General features: G+C 36.1%; 1 long non-coding RNA gene across 1 annotated transcript in view; it reads right to left on the reverse strand.

Annotated features, from left to right (window-relative positions):
- The window catches only part of LOC145665798 (uncharacterized), a 951267-nt gene that overhangs the window by 737972 nt on the left and 193591 nt on the right, over positions 1-19704 (reverse strand). The gene's annotated exons all lie outside the window — the stretch shown is intronic.

Raw genomic sequence — 19704 nt, forward strand, 5'->3', positions numbered from 1 at the left:
ATTATTGGAGTATCGAGCTCCTCCATGGCTAAGCGGTTAGCGTACGCGCTTTTGGCGCGGGGGACCCGGGTTCGATTCCCGGCGGGAGCTCATGTGGTTCGGATTCCACGTTAATCAGTAGGTCCACGTCTCATATAGCCTCGCTGCTGAACGGGACGTTAAACTCAAAATCAACTCAACTCATTATTGGAGTAACTGCTAGTCACTGGAATTTACCGTATCTAGTCAGGAAGTTATTGAGCTTTTTGGCTACAGAAAATCCGGCAAGAGTAATTTGAAGTGACGAAAGTGTTTTGTTAAGACATAGTAAAGACGAGTTTGTAAAATTTATGAAAAGTTCGCTAAGGTTTACGTACACTTTACCTGGTTGGTTGATATGGGAATTAGTGTCCCTTTCAGCAGCGAAGTTATGAGACGTGGATCTACACCTTAACGCGGGGTCCGAACCACATAAGGTCCCAGCGAGAATCGAACCCGAATCTCTTGCGCATGCGCTAACCATATAACCACGAGGGAACCCCAATTTGTGATACCCGAGAGAAATTATTTACGTTCGGACAAAATACTATTTTCTTTCCACGACATGTCCATGGACAAAACATTGTGTTCTCTGAGTGCTTTGCGTAACTACGAAATGTCTGTAAAATGTAATATGAAGCTACTTGTATAAATACGTACTAAAGGCTGAGTTCTTTTGCCTAGAAAACTAAGTGTAAATTTTACTAATTTATTCATAACACTGATATCTGGTGACGTGGTGAGAAATTATAAAAGGTTAGATGACCGGTTGGAGCGGGTTAAGAAATTCGGGAAGGAAGCAGTTGATGTAGTAAATTAAGGGACATTGTTATAAGAAGCCAGTAGAGTAGAGTTCTACATGGCGTGTCATGCACAATTTTATACTGTCATTATCAAAAATAAAGGGAATGGCACACCACATTAAACTTTCTGACTTACAAATCTTCTATTGAATCATACCATGCGTAGCTTACGGACGCGTTTATTTACGAAATAAGAACAAAATTATAATAGGCGCCTTTGGAAAACTATATCAAATGAAACACTTTAAGAGTAAGCTGCTCCTTCTGATTTATTTTCATGAGAAATTATTCATTCCACATTGTATGACAGTTACAGAAATGTTTATTTATGAAGCATTAGCAAAATTGTCGAAGTCATTTTTGAGAAAATCGTCCGTATAGAATAACCCTCAAGACTAAACTGCTACTTGAGGATTTTTTTTTTTTCATGTAAAATGGTGTTTATATCTATTACAGAATTGTTAACGGAACCAAGCTAAATCAACTTAACAGTTTTTCAACTCCTAAATGACATCCCCTAATAGTATACTACTCTTTTTATCATATTGTAGGCTTTTTAATTTAACATTTATTTATAATATAAGAACAAAATGCCACAGTCGTTTTTCAGAAAATCGTGCGTGAAAAAAAACTCACCCCAATCACAAACTACCCTTGTGAATTTTTATTGAAAGATGATTTATATCATATAGTAGGTTTTGTAATGGAACATTTATTTATGAAATACTAGAAGAATACATGTTCTTCGCACGGTGAGAATACGTTTCATTTTGGACATAAAGGACTGGAAAACTGTTGTTATCAATCAATTTAGCGACCCCAAAAACTATAAATTCGACACTAATATCGGTCATTTTCAATTATTTTTACATGTCACCATCCCCTATAGGAATATTAATGGGGGCTGAACTTCGATTTAAACGGTACCAGGGTCATCTCAGCGATCCCGAAAACAATGGATTCGACACTTAATATTGCTAGTTTTCGATCATTTATATATATATACCCTCTCCAAGTTGCATCTTCAAAGTGAAATGATAAAAGCTATTCCAGGACTGAACCTCATCTATGTTGAAAATTCGATCAAGATCGGTAGGATGGTTCAAGAATGATTAAGTTGCGAACATAGTCACTTTTCATTTTTGTGTATTTACATATAAACAAAATTGATCCAGTTCTTCCAATTCCGTTCGGTAAAACCCATTGATTTATGAGTAAACTATCTATTGTGAATTTTGCAATGAAAAATTATATATGTATTTATGAAATATGAACAAAATTTTCTCGGTCATTTCTCAGAAGATCGTCCGGGGAAAACTCATCATCAAAACTAAACTACCCCTTGTGAATTTTGTAAATGATAAATTATACATACAATATTGCATGTTTTGTAACGGAACATTTATGTGTATAATATGAACAATATTCAACTAGTCATTTATGAGAAAATTATCCGAGAAAATTCACCCCCAAGAGTAGACTACCCATCGTGAGTTTTAATTAAAAAATTATTTATACCACATTATAGGTTTTAATGGAACATTTATTTATGAAATATGAACAAAATTATATGCAAGTCGTTTTTAAGAAAATCTTCCGGGAAGCTTACCCCCAAGAATAAACGACCCCTTGCAAATTTTTCAGTAAAAACTATATATACCATTTAGTAGGTTTCTTAATGGAACATTTATTAATGAAATACGAACAAAGTTGCCCGGATCGTTTATGAGAAAAATTATCCGGAAAAGCTCACTTCTAAGAATATACTACCTCTTGTGAGTTGTTTAAAGGAAAAATTGTATATACAGAGTGGCCCAAAAGTAGGTGTACAGTCCGGTACTGATCAACTTATTGCTTTTTTATATAATTTCTTATTGTTATCTATCAGATAGATTTAGGTTCTTTATTATTTGTTCTTAAAGCCTTTTTACTTATATCTTAAGCTCAGAACAGCCGTGGCAAATAAAAGCTAGAATTATGGGCCACTATATATATATATATATATATATATATATATATATATATATATATATATATATATATATATATATATATATATATATACCATATTGCATGCTTTGTAATGGTATATTAATATGAAGAAACTTGTCCGGGTTGTTTCTGAGAATATTACTCGAAAAAACCTCCAAAAATAAATGACCCCTTAGGAGCATATTTAATGAAAAATTATCTGTACCATATTATAAAATTCTTAATGAACATTTATTTTGCAAAATATGAACAAATTTGTTTAAGTCGTTTTTGAGAAAATTGTATGGGGAAAACTCGCCTCAAAGAGTACACTACCCCTTCTGGGTTTTTCCAAGAGAAACAACTTATACTATAGTAATATAGGGTTAATAACGAAATATTGATTTATGAAAAATGAACAAAATGTTTAGAGTCGTTTTCGAGAAAATCACATTTTTTCACCCTTTGGAGGGGGAGGGTAAGAAGAAAATTCGAAAAAGAAACACCTTGGGGAATCGTATAAAACCTTTAAATTTGGTCTCGATACGATGTATGATATGGTTTCTAGGTGATTGTATATCAGGACGAACAGATGGAGATTAATCGAAAAATCACTTTTCCGGTATGTAGGGGTTATAAAACGTTCATGTCCGGCGAAATCTCGAATTCGATCTTTTCTTACGACCACCATACTTTCTTCTCTCCTATGGTCCATCGAAAGTACATTAAAACACTAGATAATGAAACTTACTGATTTTTTGCCTAAAGAAATGCTTTTCTGACATCCAACAATATTTAGTTAAGAACTCGAAGAATCTTTTCCTAAGAGCACAATATATGTGAGCGAAAAAATATTTAGGTACACGCAACAGGATGTGCGTATCGCGACCTTTAAGATAGCATCAAAATATCTTCGAAAGACATGGTAGGAGTTAACTATCGTTCTTCATCCTGCAAAACATAAGTCAATAATAATAATCTCTTTCTTATAAAATAATAAAGTTTTTCAAAAGCAGAGCTGCTGCTCTAATTAGAGATACAACCAAGCAACTTTTTGAACTTTTCAATGAGCTCCTAAATCAAAGATATACAAGAGTTGAGCACTAACCTAAGGAGAGAAGGAAGTTGTTCGATACTAAGTCAGATTCCAGCTGCGATTATAGCCCTACAGTAACTGTTGTTGACTCTGGGTAAGAGAAAAAGAAGTGAAAATGTCGGTCCTGTAAGAGAAATGGTTCTACACGGCGCGCGAAGACAAAAGAAATTGAATTTGGTGTAAGTAGTCCCACACTTGGTACACCCCGCATCAAAAAATTGCGACAGCTAACGCCGTGCAGTTAGGCCACCCAATATACACCTTCTTATCCCATAATCGTGTCAGGCAAACAGACACCCACTCTCTCCTCCTTTCTTCTCTCCCATACTAAAATTAGCTTACAACATGAGCGCAAATTCTAATTTCAAACCACACATATATTATCTTCGACAAAACGAAATAACAAAACTGAGAAGAAACAAGATTCATAAGTTGATGTAGGGAGAAACTGAAACACACACAATGGAAAAGTTGAAACCAGTGGATGTCTCTTACACAGAGATTCAAAAATGAGGCAGACAAAGAAAGAAGAGAAGAAGAAGAAGAAGAAGAAGAAGAAGAAGAAAAGGGAGAACAGAGAAAATTGTGGAATTCAAACGTAGTAAGAAAGGAACCTAACATTATAAAGTTCCGTTTCCAGAAATCCAACAGTAATATAGAAATACCGTTGTTTTCACATATTTTTTCAGAACTATTCGAATATATAGATGATGCTTTAAATATTCATTATGTCACCTTCATAATGGATAGCATACTCAATTTCCAGTAGAACTGTATATCTCCAAGACACATTTAGGATAATGACAAAAGTTTAAAACACATGCTTTGTTTCCGCGTGGTACGATTGCAAATTCGGTACTGACCCAAAACACATTCTAATATACCCAGTAGATAGCGTTGGTCATATCCTCCATTTCAGACTACTAACGCAAACTGAACAAAAAAAAAAACGAAAAGGAAAGAAAAAGAGAAAAAGAAATAGAAAATTAAAGAGTGTTATTTTTCTCCTACATTTCTATCAGAAATACTCTATATTAAATGTCCAAATTGTATCGTAATGAAAAGTTACAAATGCTTGAAAGGAAAAGTTTATGTTCCTCATAGATGTAGCATTTTTCAAATTTCAACGTTAATAAAAGATATTGAATTATAGGATGGAAAAAAAATTTGTGTCCAACTAGTATAAATAAAATTCTGTTTTCAAATAACCAACGAGGTTACCATTTTCTAGTCTTTTCCGAAGATTTATCTGTTCCGAACATCCAGCATTGATTTCATCTCTTCCAGATAAAACGTAATTTGCACAGATAGAATGAACACGTTAAGAGCTCAAACGGATCATCGTGTCAGTCGGATGATGTAGACCACCACTGGGTCGAGGATTCAAATCCGTAGTGACCCGGTAATTCGACTGAGACTTGGTAACACAGAGGATAAAAAAGAGATTTTACTTATTTCCATGTTTAAACAGTATACCTGTCAAAGATGACCAGGACTGGGTATGTTATCCCCAGAGTATGAAAACCGCGACGGCGAAGTTCCCAGTTTATTAGATTCTCTAGACCAGGTATATTGAGCTCTTGCTCCGTTTTAACTTTGGAACATGAAGTATATGTGTGTGTGAAAGAGAGAGGGAGAGAAGTGAAAGATGCAAAGACAGGATAGGAAAACGTCAAGAAAGAGAGAGAGGGAGGGGGACGAATATAAATATGAAACATACTTATCATTGCAGTGTATGATGTAGCACACACACACACACTGTTTACTCAAATTATCGCCAGTGATGCTTTGTAAGTTCTCCATCAGAAGATGAATCTCTGTTTGCAGCCATTATTTTATGCGAAAACATCATACTACCTGATGGGGAATCGAACCAAGATTTTCCATTTGGAAGTTTAGCACGCTACCACTACACAACCGATCGCTTTAGCCAAACTTTGTTTAACAAATGGTGCAGTGTTTCCTTTTGAAAACGATAACACGAAAAGTGTATACTAAAAATCAATGACGTCTTTGGAATGTCCTGGCCATTCCCTTGCCTTTTCCTAATCAACATTCGTAAATCGTCTCCAACATGATACAGGTGTTTACGTCCACATCCTTACGTATTGCTTGTCCAGTGTGATAAGTCGATTCTTCATAATCACGTTGTAGAAAATAACTTTGTTCTGAACAGGATTTGAACTTATGTTAGATAGCTGTATTATTCATAAGGCCATTAGGTTACCCCTCTGACAGATATACTGTTTAAACACACGGAAATAAGTAAAATCTCTTTTTCATCCTCTGGGTTACCGAGTCTCAGTAGAATTACCGGGTCACTACGGATTTGAATCCTCGACCCAGTGGTGGTCTACATCATCCAACTGACACGATGATCCGTTTGAGCTCTTAACGTGTTCATTCTATCTGTGCAAATTACGTTTTATCTGGGAGAGATGAAATCAGTGCTGGATGTTCGGAACAGATAAATCTTCGGAAAAGACTAGAAAATGGTAACCTCGTTGGTTATTTGAAAACAGAATTTTATTTATACTAGTTGGACACAAAATTTGTTTCCATCCTATAATTCAATATCTTTTATTCACGTTGAAATTTGAAAAATGCTACATCAATGAGGAATATAAACTTCTCCTTTCAAACATTTGTAACTTTTCATTACGATACAATTTGGACATTTAATATAGAGTATTTCTGATAGAAATGTAGGAGAAAAATAACACTCTTTAATTTTCCATTTCTTTCTCTCTTTTTCTTTCCTCTTCGGTTTTTTTTTTGTTCAGTTTGCGTTAGTAGTCTGAAATGTAGGATATGACCAACGCTATATACTGGGTATATTAGAATGTGTTTTGGGTCAGTACGTCCAATGAACACTACCGAATTTGCAATCGTACCACGCGGAAACAAAGCATGTGTTTTAAACTTTTGACATTATCCTAAATGTGTCTCGGAATATACAGTTCTACTGGAAATTGAGTATGCTATCCATTATGAAGGTGACATAATGAATATTTAAAGCATCATCTATATATTCGAATAGTTCTGAAAAAATATGTGAAAACAACGTTATTTCTATATTACTGTTGGATTTCTGGAACGGAACTTTATAATGTTAGGTTCTTTTCTTGCTACGTTTGAATTCCACAATTTTCTCTGTTCTCCCTTTTCTTCTTCTTCTTCTTCTTCTTCTTCTTCTTCTCTTATTTCTCTCTCTGCCTTATTTTTGAATCTCTGTGTAAGAGACATCCATTGGTTTCAACTTTTCCATTGTGTGTGTTTCAGTTTCTCTCTACATCAATTTATGAATCTTGTTTCTTCTCAGTTTTGTTATTTCGTTTTGTTGAAGCTGATACATGTGTGGTTTGAAATTAGAATTTGCGCTCATGTTGTTAGCTAATTTTAGTATGGGAGAGAAGAAAGGAGGAGAGAGTGGATGTCTCTTTGCCTGACACGGTTATGGGATAAGGAGGTGTATATTGGGTGGCCTAACTGCACGGCGTTAGCTGTCGCATATTTTTGATGCGGAGTGCACCATGAATATTGTGTTGGTGCAAAAGATCGCAAGTAATCTTTCTGTGGATGCTGCAAGTAGATCTAACTTCGGAAAGTATAATAAGGTTTGCAACTTGTTTGAAGTATTATGGTTAAGTAATTTATTAGTGCAACATACGTTATTATTAATATAATATTGTGTTTCTACTATAGTGATCGCGACGACTCGTGAAGCCTGGACTCTACATGAATTATAGAGCTACTTACCCTCACGTGTAATGCATTGGAAGAATTTGGTACGATTCATGGAGCTAACTTCCGAACGCACACTTGAGAAACAGTGAAATAGCACAAGTTCACTATCAACGTTACCAAACTTAAAGGACATGGCAAAAGAACGGCAAAAATAGCATTTAAAGAACTATAGCACGAATACTAACACTTACTCAAATTAAACAGTAATAATAACAACAACAAAACGAAACTTAGCGACAACCCAACAACACTGCACCCGCAGATGTACTCCGTATAGTGCGAAAGACTACATTGGTGGGGGTGGGGGTTTACGACCTAGACACACCGTCGCGTTCTATTGGGTGATGTACTAGTAAATCTAGGTTAAGCTTCACGACTCCTTGCGACCGCTATAATTACAAATGAATACTTTAAATGTACAAATAGCAGTTGAATGTGTCATTATGCAACATCACACAGAAAATTATATTTTTCTATTAAACTTATATGTAATCCTCGTACGCGAGTGACGTTAATACATTTATTCAAATAGCCATACTCACTACTGAAATAGTTCCTCTTACTATGAAAATAGCCCCGCTCAACACTATAATATAACTTAAGATTTAAAAAAAATCCTCCATATAGATTGATCAATGAAGTCAAGATGGGGCTCCTCCGTGGCTAAGCGGTTAGCGTACGCGCCTTTGGCGTGGGAAGCCCGGGTTCGATTTCCGTCTGGAGCTCATGTGGTTCGGATACCACGTTAATCAGTCGGTCCACGTCTCATATAGCTCCGCTGCTGAAAAGGGACGTTAAATTAAAATCAACTCAACTCAACTCAAAAGTCAAGATGGTGCAACTTCGCAATAGCCTTAAGGATAGTGTTAACGCCAGAAGAAGGTTAGGGGGCGAGATTAGGCTTTTCCCGACTGCTTCCCTCAGAGACTTGTACTGTAGCATGGGTTAAATGGTTATATAAAACTATCGTTTTCGATACACAAAAAAGAGCTGACCCCCCCAAGAAATTTCCCTGCCCCTCCGTTTGCCGCTCACAAGAAATTACAGCTGGCATCATGTCGTCATTGCTTAAGGAGATAAGCTAGACTGAACAAAACTACACCGCGCTGAACTAGAGTGGACCAGCAAGGCCTGTACAATATGATATCATTCTATTATTGTGATGTTCAGAAATATAGGAATTAATATCGCTAAAGAACTACCTCTGACACTAAAAGTTTTCCTGTAATTGTTGCGAAAATGGCACAATCGCTTAGGTTGCCTCTAAAAAGAGAAAGATAGAAGACCTTGGTTTTCCGTCACAGAAGATTCATGAGTGTGGTTAACATAAGTGAAACAAAACAAATATGCGTTTACTTTAGAAAAACAGCCACTTTCAAGCCAAATTCCTTCACTTAAACATTCTTCCGGTCGCAAAATTTATGACTGGCATTCTTCCAAATTAACATTTGTTTCTCTTTTTTCAGAAAATATGCATATGTGGAGTAAGTTAACAAAAACACAGTCTTTTAATATATAGCACATAATGCTGGTAGTGTTAATGCAGCAGAGTATAATGCATACTTAAATCATGGGTGTGTCACAAATAGTTTCAGGAATTCACATAACTTACGACTTAAACCCTCTCTCCCCTTAAAAAAAAAGAACATTTCAGTTTTTGAATATTGTTTGCAGTACAAACCAGGAGCATAATCAGAAATAGCATTAAATTTAAAAAGCATAAGCAAATGTAATAACATGTTCGAAAGTTTAACGATTTCTTTGTTAAGGTTTTTCAGTTTTAAAAATATGTCGAATATTCGCAACATTAACTAATTAAACTAACGCTCTATGGCTTATGGAACATAGGGATTTAATATCACATTCACAAAAGCTCTCCATTGAATTCTGTCTTTAGCCAACTGGATTCAATTTGTGCTTTCAATTCCTTTTTCGGTGAGATCCATCTTAATATTATCTTCATATCTGGGCCTTTAGATCTTCTTAATGATTCTTTTTATTTGAACTTCCAGTTAATTTTTTTAAAAAGTTGCCCTACTTTCTACTTCCAAACCTTAATTTTCATTATGTTGCAAAATCAAAGATCTAAAGTACACACTACGGAGATACAACCTATTCGAATATTCAGCTTAAAGTTATATAAAAGAAACATGGATTAGAGTTTACTAATACTGTACGTACCAAAGTCAAAACGTATGTATGTACGGTACTGATATCTATTGCCACTTACACAAAACACGAACCACTGTCGCGGGGAGTACATGAGCGGTTGTTAAGCATGATGGAGCAAAGTCCACAGTGAAAGATGTTTTATGTTTAATCGTTTGCTGAATTTAAGTCCATAATCCTACTGCAACGTACATTTCATCGTGAGCACAACCTCGAACATCAAGACAAGATGATCATTCTACTGAAATGGAACAAACAGTTAAGAGGAACCGGTAGTGTTGTGTCCATGTGTGGGAACCTTTCGAAGAGGATGGTGTCTGAGAACAACGTAGAGAGAATTCACATGACCGTCCAGAAAAGCTCAAAGAAATTAATGCGAGAATCGAGTGACGATCTACGTTTCACTATGTATAATAATAATAATACATAAACGCCTACGTTTGCGGGGCTGCAAAATTCAGATACACCAGGTTATCTATCCTGCTGTCATCTCCAGGATCTTATCTATCCTGCAGACGAGACAATCATTTGCCGACGCAGAGGAAGAGGAGAGTCTATTACTGGCAGCTACGTGTTTTTCTGATGAATCTATATTGCACGTTAGTAGAAAGCTGAACAGACAAAATTGTAGGATGTGGGGCAGTAGAACACGACGCGATTCATGAAATGTATGTAACTCACTAGAAGTAAATACAGGATGATAGGCCCTTCTTCCTCTTCTTCTTCTCTGAACGACAGTGACCTCAGCTAGTTACCTCGACACGCTACAGAATTTTGTCATACCTCATCTTCCTCTAGACATCATTTCCCAGCAAGATCAGGTCCCTCGACATTTTGCAAACCAGGTACGTAGCATTCTGAATACACAGTTACCCAGACGATAGATTGGACCTGCTTCAGCGTGTTTTGCCTATCCTCCGCGGTCACCTGATCTTTCATCATTAGATTATTTGATTTGGTGCCACTCTAAAACTACCGTGTATTACATGCTTGCGCTGAACGTGAATACCAGAATTTATCACGGAATAAACAGCCTTACGTCTATTATGCTGAGTAACACTTAGGATGGAATATGAACATAGGTTGGATATATGTCGTGCTACTAAGAGTATCCATATAGAGTGACGGAGGCTATGTCTCTCAGTTTGTGATGTATAATAGGAAGGTATTGTGCTTCCATCATTTCCAATAACTTTTTGGTCATACAGACTTCGGTATCGTTTCTTTTGTTATAGCTCTAACCCGGTCACACTGTATTTATCTATGGGCCGCGGTTGCTCAGTGGTAGAGCGTTCACCTCTGGTGCTTGGGGTCCCGGGTTCGATCCCAGTCCCCGCCAAGTGAATTTTGTGATGGACAAACACTGTGTGCGGGGGATTTCTCAGAGTTCTCCCGTTTCCTCCCACTTTCTTCATTCCACCATTTCATTCATTACTCATCATCACCGTCTCCTGCTAGGAAACCAGAAGCTATTATTTTGGCTAAAATTCAAGGTTTTAATAGAAGTGAAGCGTAATTTTTTTTTTTTTTTTTTTTACAAGTCTTCACAACGTTATGTCAAAGTATCAGTTTTCCTCTGATCGCATATTCAATGTAGACGAGACGGGTATGACAGTTGCGCAAGATCCCGGTTGTGTCATCGCTACGAATTGCCAGAAGAGGATTGGTGGGGTTACAAACATGGCAAGAGGAAAGAACATCACAGTTATTTGTTGTATGAACGCTGGAGGTGGTTATATTCCCTAAATGATTATTTATGCACGTATACGATTAAATCATGCATTGAAACAAGGGGGATCGCCAGGTACTTTGTTCTCATCTTACTCGAAATGGATGGTCTTCTCCGGAATATTTCGTCGCTTGGCTGAGGCACTTTGTGAGTCATGCCCGTCCAACATATGATCTGCCTGTTTATACTGGAAACCACTATACACAAACTTCGCTTCAGGCATACAACGTTTGTAAAGAAAATCATATTGTTCGGATTTCTATTCCACCACATACGTCTCACTGACTGAAGCCTCTGGACGTAGTGTTTTTCAGTCCTTTGAAGAGTACCTACAGTCAAGTGTGTGACTTAGAAATTAAGTTACACAAGGACCAATGCATCGATCTTGAAGCTTTCCGGCAGCTGTTGTGAAGGGCTTATGATAAAGTTACAAGTGTAGCGAAAGGCATATCTGGGTTGAAAGTGACTGAGATTTAGCAGTTCGATCCCACTATCGATCCCACTTTCAATTCCATGGTTCCGAGGATCATCAGCTTGACGAACATGAATCCGCTAGTTCTAATGTCTACGGAAACCATTGTCAACGGAATGTCAGAGGAAGATGGCTTACGGGATGCTGACAATTGGGACGACAGCAGTGAGAATGATCTACCAGTTGATTAACAAAATTAACTCTGTATTATATGTGATGAATTTGGGCGTGGCAATGAGCTTTGGTATCAGTGCACCCTTTGTGCATCGCGGGCGCATGCTGACTGTGCTGCTGCGGACTCACCACGCGGATATATCTGTGACATGTGTTTGAAAAAAATTCAATAAAGCATTCAGTTGACATTTCCCAGTCTTTCAAAGGCACATTTTAGAAACAAAAGCATGAACTGCCTATGGAACTATGTGTATTTACTAAGCTTGTATTGCGATCGCCATTATCAACATATGATGAGAATGGCGACCAAAGGAGCAATTTGAGTTTTTTCCATCGTGCTCCCGAAATGAAACAAAGATCCTATTTTTATTTTGTACACTTATTGTAGAAGGATTGGAGCATATATTTACAAATTTGTTTCAATATATTTTGCAAATGAAACTGTGTAATAACCCATTTTTCTTAGGTGACTGCCATTGCCCACCTCTCCCCTATAGGTTTTGAATACATGATAAAATTTGTTTAAATGAAAAATTTACATCATCTCAGTTAGTGGCTTGAAAGGGTGGGGAGGGAGATGAGAAAAATCAAAATCTCTCCCAAGCCTAAGGCATAATGTTCTAAATTTGGTTGTTATTACACCAAATTTTGATAGGCCACTCCGAACATAAATCTGGTCACACTACCAAAAGCTATATCTCAGGTATTGTCGTTTGACCATTACAGAATAATGGGGTTCACAGATTAGACATAATAGTATGTTGCAAGCCACGCTAACGCTAATATACCTTAATTATATACAACTAGCATAATATACATATTGAAACTATGAGAATGATTTCGTGTGTCATGTTTGGTTACCATTAACCAGTTCTTCATATTATAAATGGAGGAGTTAGAGTAAGAACTTAAAAGCAATCAAATTTGACTTGATATCATTTGAACAAGAAAATATATACTGTCTAACGACCAATAAAACTTGATTTCCGAACTTTTATAACTTCTCTAATATCAAGGAAGTTTGTAAATATACTGTGTGTATGTGTGTGTGTGTTTCATCACATCTAAATGATTATATTACATATCGCAATAGTAATATTGGACATTATAGAAAATTATAAACCAAGAAAAAATTGAAAGGAAATGATAGTCATTCAAGTAAAAACATTTTAACTGAATAGAGAAACACATATATAAATACACGGACAGTGAACGACCGGAATCTGGAAGCTATTAAGGAAAACTTACGATCGTATCCACAGGTCGAGAAACTTTCCTAGCAGAGCAAAAATAGCTCTTATAAGTATATACATATATTTTATGCATGCTTTTTTAGTGTATGTGTAAGACAGAGAAAAACTCCTAAGAACAACGACCATTACAAACATTTTTAGAGCCCTTTCTTTTCTCATGGTGAAAAATTGCAAGAGGCTTGGTGCTTTATTTCGTTTCACATAAAAATCACATAATGGGCATGAAATATATAATACACATTCCGAAGTTAAGTTATGCGTTTTCTGCCCTACATCAATGCATAGTAGGAAATACACTCGTTGTTAGTTATCAGTCATAATACAGGGTGGACTAAAAATGACTACTACATTTTAAAATATAATATAAACAGTTTTAATTCTATTATACGGTCCATTCTTCACCTGTTTCTAAACATAAGCTTTAACACCCCAGACAATCACAAATTCATTTACCTTGATGAATGATTTGATTTGTTGGAGTGTATTGTCCCTTTAAGTACTGAGACTGTTCTTGGTTATCGTGGGATCTGAATTATATGGCTTGTCATCAGGATTGAGAACGTATCTCTCAAGAACAAGGCGCATGCGCTAATCATGTAGCCATGCTCGAAAGACTTGTATATTAATAGGGTCTATAGTTATGCTGCATGAAAAAGTGTACTATTTATTTTTTAGACTAGCTTCACAAGCATTCCCGTTCATCACTCCGATGGGTACAGGGGTTATGGCTCAACTCTTTTGTTTTAATAGCAACAGGGATCAACTAATTGATTGAAAGGTATGTCTATTCCCTTCCCAAATGTATTTATTTTCTCGGTGTGAGAGAATATAGTGTATATTGCAACATACAGCTCAATTTGGTTTCGAGGTAAAAAGTCTTTTTCAAGATTAAAAATATAACAACAAAATTCTTTAGAACACAAACTTGTGTTATACAGCTAGCTAAATTCAAGCACAAGCTAGAAGAGAAAGATAGGACAGATGAAGAGGAAACAGATATACTCCTCGTGCTGCAATAAGAGGTTGCATATGCTATTGTTAAAACTGAGAAACTGGCTACAGAGCGCTCCTCTTGATGCACATAATCCCAGATTTGATGCCGAGTAGAGAGCATTAAACCCATGATATTTTTTAAGAGATAGAAGAATAAACGTAGTAGTTCCAGTTTTTTCGTCGAGTAGGGGGTACAATACATCTATGTAGTATTAAACTTGTGTTACTCTGCACCCGAAAAGATGGTTGCCATCTATTTATTGTCAGAAAATCTGACAGAACTAGATTATTTTCATAAGGAAAGGAAGATGTAAAATCAAATATTTAGACTACATCAATCATTTCTCTGTTAAACAAGTATAGTTATGTCTAGAAAGTGTACAAATGTTAGTCGAGTTATGAAGGTTTTTGGGGGGAGTTCGAACCTGGAGAACCCCCGTGGGTCCAGTAAGAGAACGTCTCTGACAGCTCGCAGTGACATTGCCACTACTCGCGTGTCAAGGATTTTTTCGGTGCAACTGTAGTGGCAATTTAATTAATGGTATAAGACAGAGTGATCGTGGTTGGTAACACTAGTATCAAAGTAGGGGCTGCAATGTCCCACCGCATTTGTGCTAAGAAACGTCAAGAGACCGTCTCTTGTTGGCCATACTATAGTACTCGTATGTCCTTTGTAGATGATATGGCTCGAAAAGCAAACTTTGAAACGGAAATTAACAAAATGGGTAAAAATGTGAGGAAAAGATGTAAATAGTATAAAACGAAAGGCAATGTTAAAACAAAGCTAAAGGTGATTAGAACAAAAAGTAAGTGCACCAACTACAAAAGTTGAGTGCAAGGACGTAGAACAGCTGACTAGTTTCCGGAAGATATGCAGTATACAAATTTCGATAGGCTTCATTGGACTGAAAAAATTATATGTGTAAGTGTACATTCTCATGTGTCATTTTTGAGAAAATCAAGAAAATGAATTTTTCTGGCACTAAAAATATCATGTTTCTAATGATTTTTACCTCTTGTAAAACAGATTGTTTATATATAACTTTACATATAAAGAAATACACTGTTAAGTGACAAATTACATTTATTGTTTTTTTATGTTCTGCTAACAGTGACGACGCACATACTGGTCGTTAAAATAAACTGTTTAGAACATTAGTTGAGAAAAAAAGATTTATTTTGTAAGTATATTATCATCTAAAATATGAAGAGAAGAAAATTGCACTACGTAATGCATTATATTAAAGAGGACAATTTCCACGTCAAAATGAAGAAATTGGCTCAAGATCATAGTATCAGGGAATTTCTCGGTTTGTAGACAGTAACTTGCAGTACTGTCACAAATGATATTTAGTTCGTTATAAATAACTGGTGGCTGTATTACATGCTTTACTTGCAAACAGTTGTTTGCGGTTTTTTTTTATTGAATCCACTTTAATATGTCAATAGAATCTAGGACAATCATTTCCAACTTGATGTCACATGACGCCTGCTGCTCGTATTCGCAGTAAACCACACGGAACAGAGAGAAGGCAGCAAACAAAGTTGATAGAAGACAGATGTGACTACAATACAAGATGTAGTAGATAGTTTTGTAGACACATTACTCACGGATTTATGATTAATCGTACACAGCCAACATTTGTTTAATTCCATCCCTTCTATCTCGTTCCCTCCCTCATATTCGCTCAACCTGAGCTCTCTGTCCTGGCTATGATAGTACGAAGTCCTCTTCTACGTAATATATCGGTCAGTTGTAGATGACTGTATTAGAAGAAAATGTATATTCTCCTTTCTCTGGCCAGGATCTTGTTCCTCGACACAATAATAATAATAAAAAAAAACTTTATAGGCTATATATCCAGTTTCCATATGTCTCATTTAAAACATGTAAAACAGAAGAAGAAGATATCATATCTTACCGCTGCTCTAGTGGCTAGAAATCCCTGCCCAGTCATATTTAAACAAGTGGTTTTGAACTGCCTTTCGGAAGAACACTCGTACAAGATTTCGAAACGAAAGGGAGTTTGATGTAAAATATCGGTTCATCAACAGTGTTTACTAAAAACTGAGCTCTCATGTATAAATAGTGTTTCACATTTTGTGTTCATTTCCCATGTCCAATAACATAATATCAATCCTACGTTATACTGTAGATCAAAATTTCATGTGGTGCAGAGAAAAGAAATGTTAAAATTGTTTGCAACTGATCGATGAATGGTAACAACATACTGTTATAATGGATCATGTCGCAGAAAGAAACGCATACAGCTAAGTAGGAGGGGGAACGAGGCAGGAAAATTAAAGAAATGTGGAATTAGCTAAGGGAGATATTCAGAATGTAATACCTCCAAGCTTACTACTTGGCAAATAATAGCGCAAACATTCTGAACTGTTCATCATTAATTCACTGATGTCTACACTATAGAATGTCGCTTGTTTTACTTTCCTATCTCTTCTCGTTTCAGAGTAATGGAACAATCCATGACATCCAGTGGTTACGTCCTCCAGACTGCAGGCATTCAAATGTCTAACCTGAAACCCTAAAGCGACTGCGGACCAGATTAAGGAACTAAACTTAAAGATCACCTTAAGAGCCACGCTACAGTTGTGACGCGGAGGTGGAAGCAGCAGTTCGGTAATGGCCACCGGCAACCACCACAATTCTTCGCCAACGGCGTGAAAAACTTTGTTTTGCGTTAGCGTAAGTGTGTTACTCATAATGGGGAATATGTTGAGAAATGATGCCACCATTTTTAGCTGACATTGCAAGTTTTCCACTAATATCTGTATTAGTGCTATCTGCCAAACACTAATAAAGGTATCACGTTGGAGACACTACTTTTTGAATCACCCTCGTACATTCTTAACCGCATGTTGTCAACAATCGCTTAGTCACAGTTTTGTTAGATAGTGACGACTTTCAGAACTAAAGCAACTACAAGGAAAAACGAACAAATTCTAAGCCGAATCCAGAAGTCCTATCAATTATTTAAGTGTACAAGTCCTTAAAATAATAATAATAATAATAATAATAATAATAATAATAATAATAATAATAATAATAATAATAATAATAATAATAATAAGAATAAGAATAGCTACCGTATTTCCAGAGCGTGAAATCGGGATATTTTTCTGAAGCTTTACAACAATAATGAAAGGAAGTTAAGAATACGTGGTAAATACTGACACTTTATCCCTTAAATTATACACATTATCAGTGAACCTCATTAACTTCTGTTAGTTAAAAGTAATAATGACTATGTACAATAAAGTAACTGATTGTTTAAGAAAAAATAGGAAGATTTTTGAGACCCGACTTTCAGTTGTAAGAAAGCCGGGACTAGAACCAAAAAGAAAAGAATGTTTCGACTAAATTGGGCCTTACTTAAAAATCATTTAAGTGCTCAAATCCTAAAGTGTACAAGTTTTGAAGTGCACCTGAAATTTATAAACTGTGCTCAAATTGTTAGGATTTATGAACCTCAGCTTTGACAGCGTACGATGAAGAGACATGGATCCACAAAGTAATATATTTGTTAAACGACCAACTACGTCATTCATGATTTTGTGTGTCTGGCATTACTGCCTTTATCAACAAGAACCTTTCCCACTACTTCTTTTTCTCTCCGTGCTGTTTTCTGAGAATGGAAGTAACAAACTTTGACGTCAAAAAGCATCCAGTCGTAAATGACTGTTCTGAATAAGCAAATAATAGTCTGTTCATGTTCAAAAAACTGATAGATTTACAGATACCCATCGAGATAGATAGATATATTTTTCTTTTTTATAATTTTTCCTAGCTTGTTAATGTTATATTGTAATGTATCACGTGCTTGTGTTTATAAACTATTACACGTGCTACTGTTTGTAAACGTCAGTCACATGTATTTACGTTGGAGTACCACACCTCACGCTGGATTACTACAAGAAGCAGACGATGGATCATTAGCATCAACTACAAGCCATACGACGACATCGGAGCAGCAGCGCCACCGCCGTCCGGAGTGCCTATATAAAGAAGAGGATTCGACGAACAGTCGCCAGTCTTCGATTGGTCTCTCCTCCTCTAGCTTGCCTGGAGCTCTAGGAGAAACCCAACCTCAAAGCCTTTAGTCTGCTGCGGGACCCTAGACTTCCCTTCTACCTAGCTCAGCTTGCTCTTAGCTCTGTAGAGATCCTGTTCTAAGTTTGGGCTACCCTTTTCTACCTAGCATTAGAGAAAGTTGCATTATAGTTGTATTTCTGTAAATGCTGTTGTTACACTAAAAGATTTTATAATGAACCGGTAGTGGGAATTGATTCGGGACTCTGATTTATTTAACCTAACCCTTCAAAGAGAAGAACTTTTACAATATTTATATAATAAGTAACAACTTTCCCCAAACAGTACACTTTATTCCCAGAAAATATTTTCCACCTTTATTCCTTTAAAATCTTGTATGTTTTTAGGTTCACATTGCAATCACTAAATCCGCAGTCATAAATCATACATCAGTGGGTTAGGAATTTGAGACAAACAAGAATTAATAAAGGATAAGTAATTCTTTCTTCCTGCTATTCATTAATAATATGGTGTAGAATGATAATGAAGACACGTAAGCTATACACGTTTTCTGAGATTTATAGACTAGCGTTTGACATTATTATATACGCAAAGGAGTAACAATGGCCTTTACTCAATAATAAATGTTTCATGAAGAATTTTTATCTGCAAGGATGTGCGGCAAAGTTTATTCGTATACATATGGTCCACAATGCCGCAGTATGTGGTTAACTTTGTACTATAATAGCTATACTGTATGAGAAGTCCTGAAAAAGGGGAATTAAAAAAGAAAAAGAATTGGTATGATTAAGTTATTATTCTTGTTTTCGATAGATGATCCTAGGTAAGTTGACTGTCTTTCTGCAATGATTCCGCCAGACACTCTGTCAAGAGGGTCACGTTCCTTCAACCCATTAAAAGGTGGCAGAGAGCTCACATCTCATGGGAGGGGTCTTTGGATCAATCCCATGTCATATCAGTGTCTGAGATTTTTCAATGACATCGCATTTCTTCTCACACTCTCACTCTATCAGTTCTTTGACAGTCATTCATTCAATGAGCATTATTGTCTCCTTTTGCATGAAAATCATTGTAGTGGGAGGTTAAATAAGAATGCTATTATTTCATTTTTTCCTATTCAATAAATATGTTTTTGATCGCAACGGGTGTACCTAAAAGGATAATATTGTGATGTTTTTAATCAAAACGTTCCTACTAAAGGGCTTATCCA

This window comes from Thermobia domestica, chromosome 12 (assembly GCF_964235325.1).
Source record: "Thermobia domestica chromosome 12, izTheDome1.hap1.1, whole genome shotgun sequence".
Classification (NCBI taxonomy): domain Eukaryota; kingdom Metazoa; phylum Arthropoda; class Insecta; order Zygentoma; family Lepismatidae; genus Thermobia; species Thermobia domestica.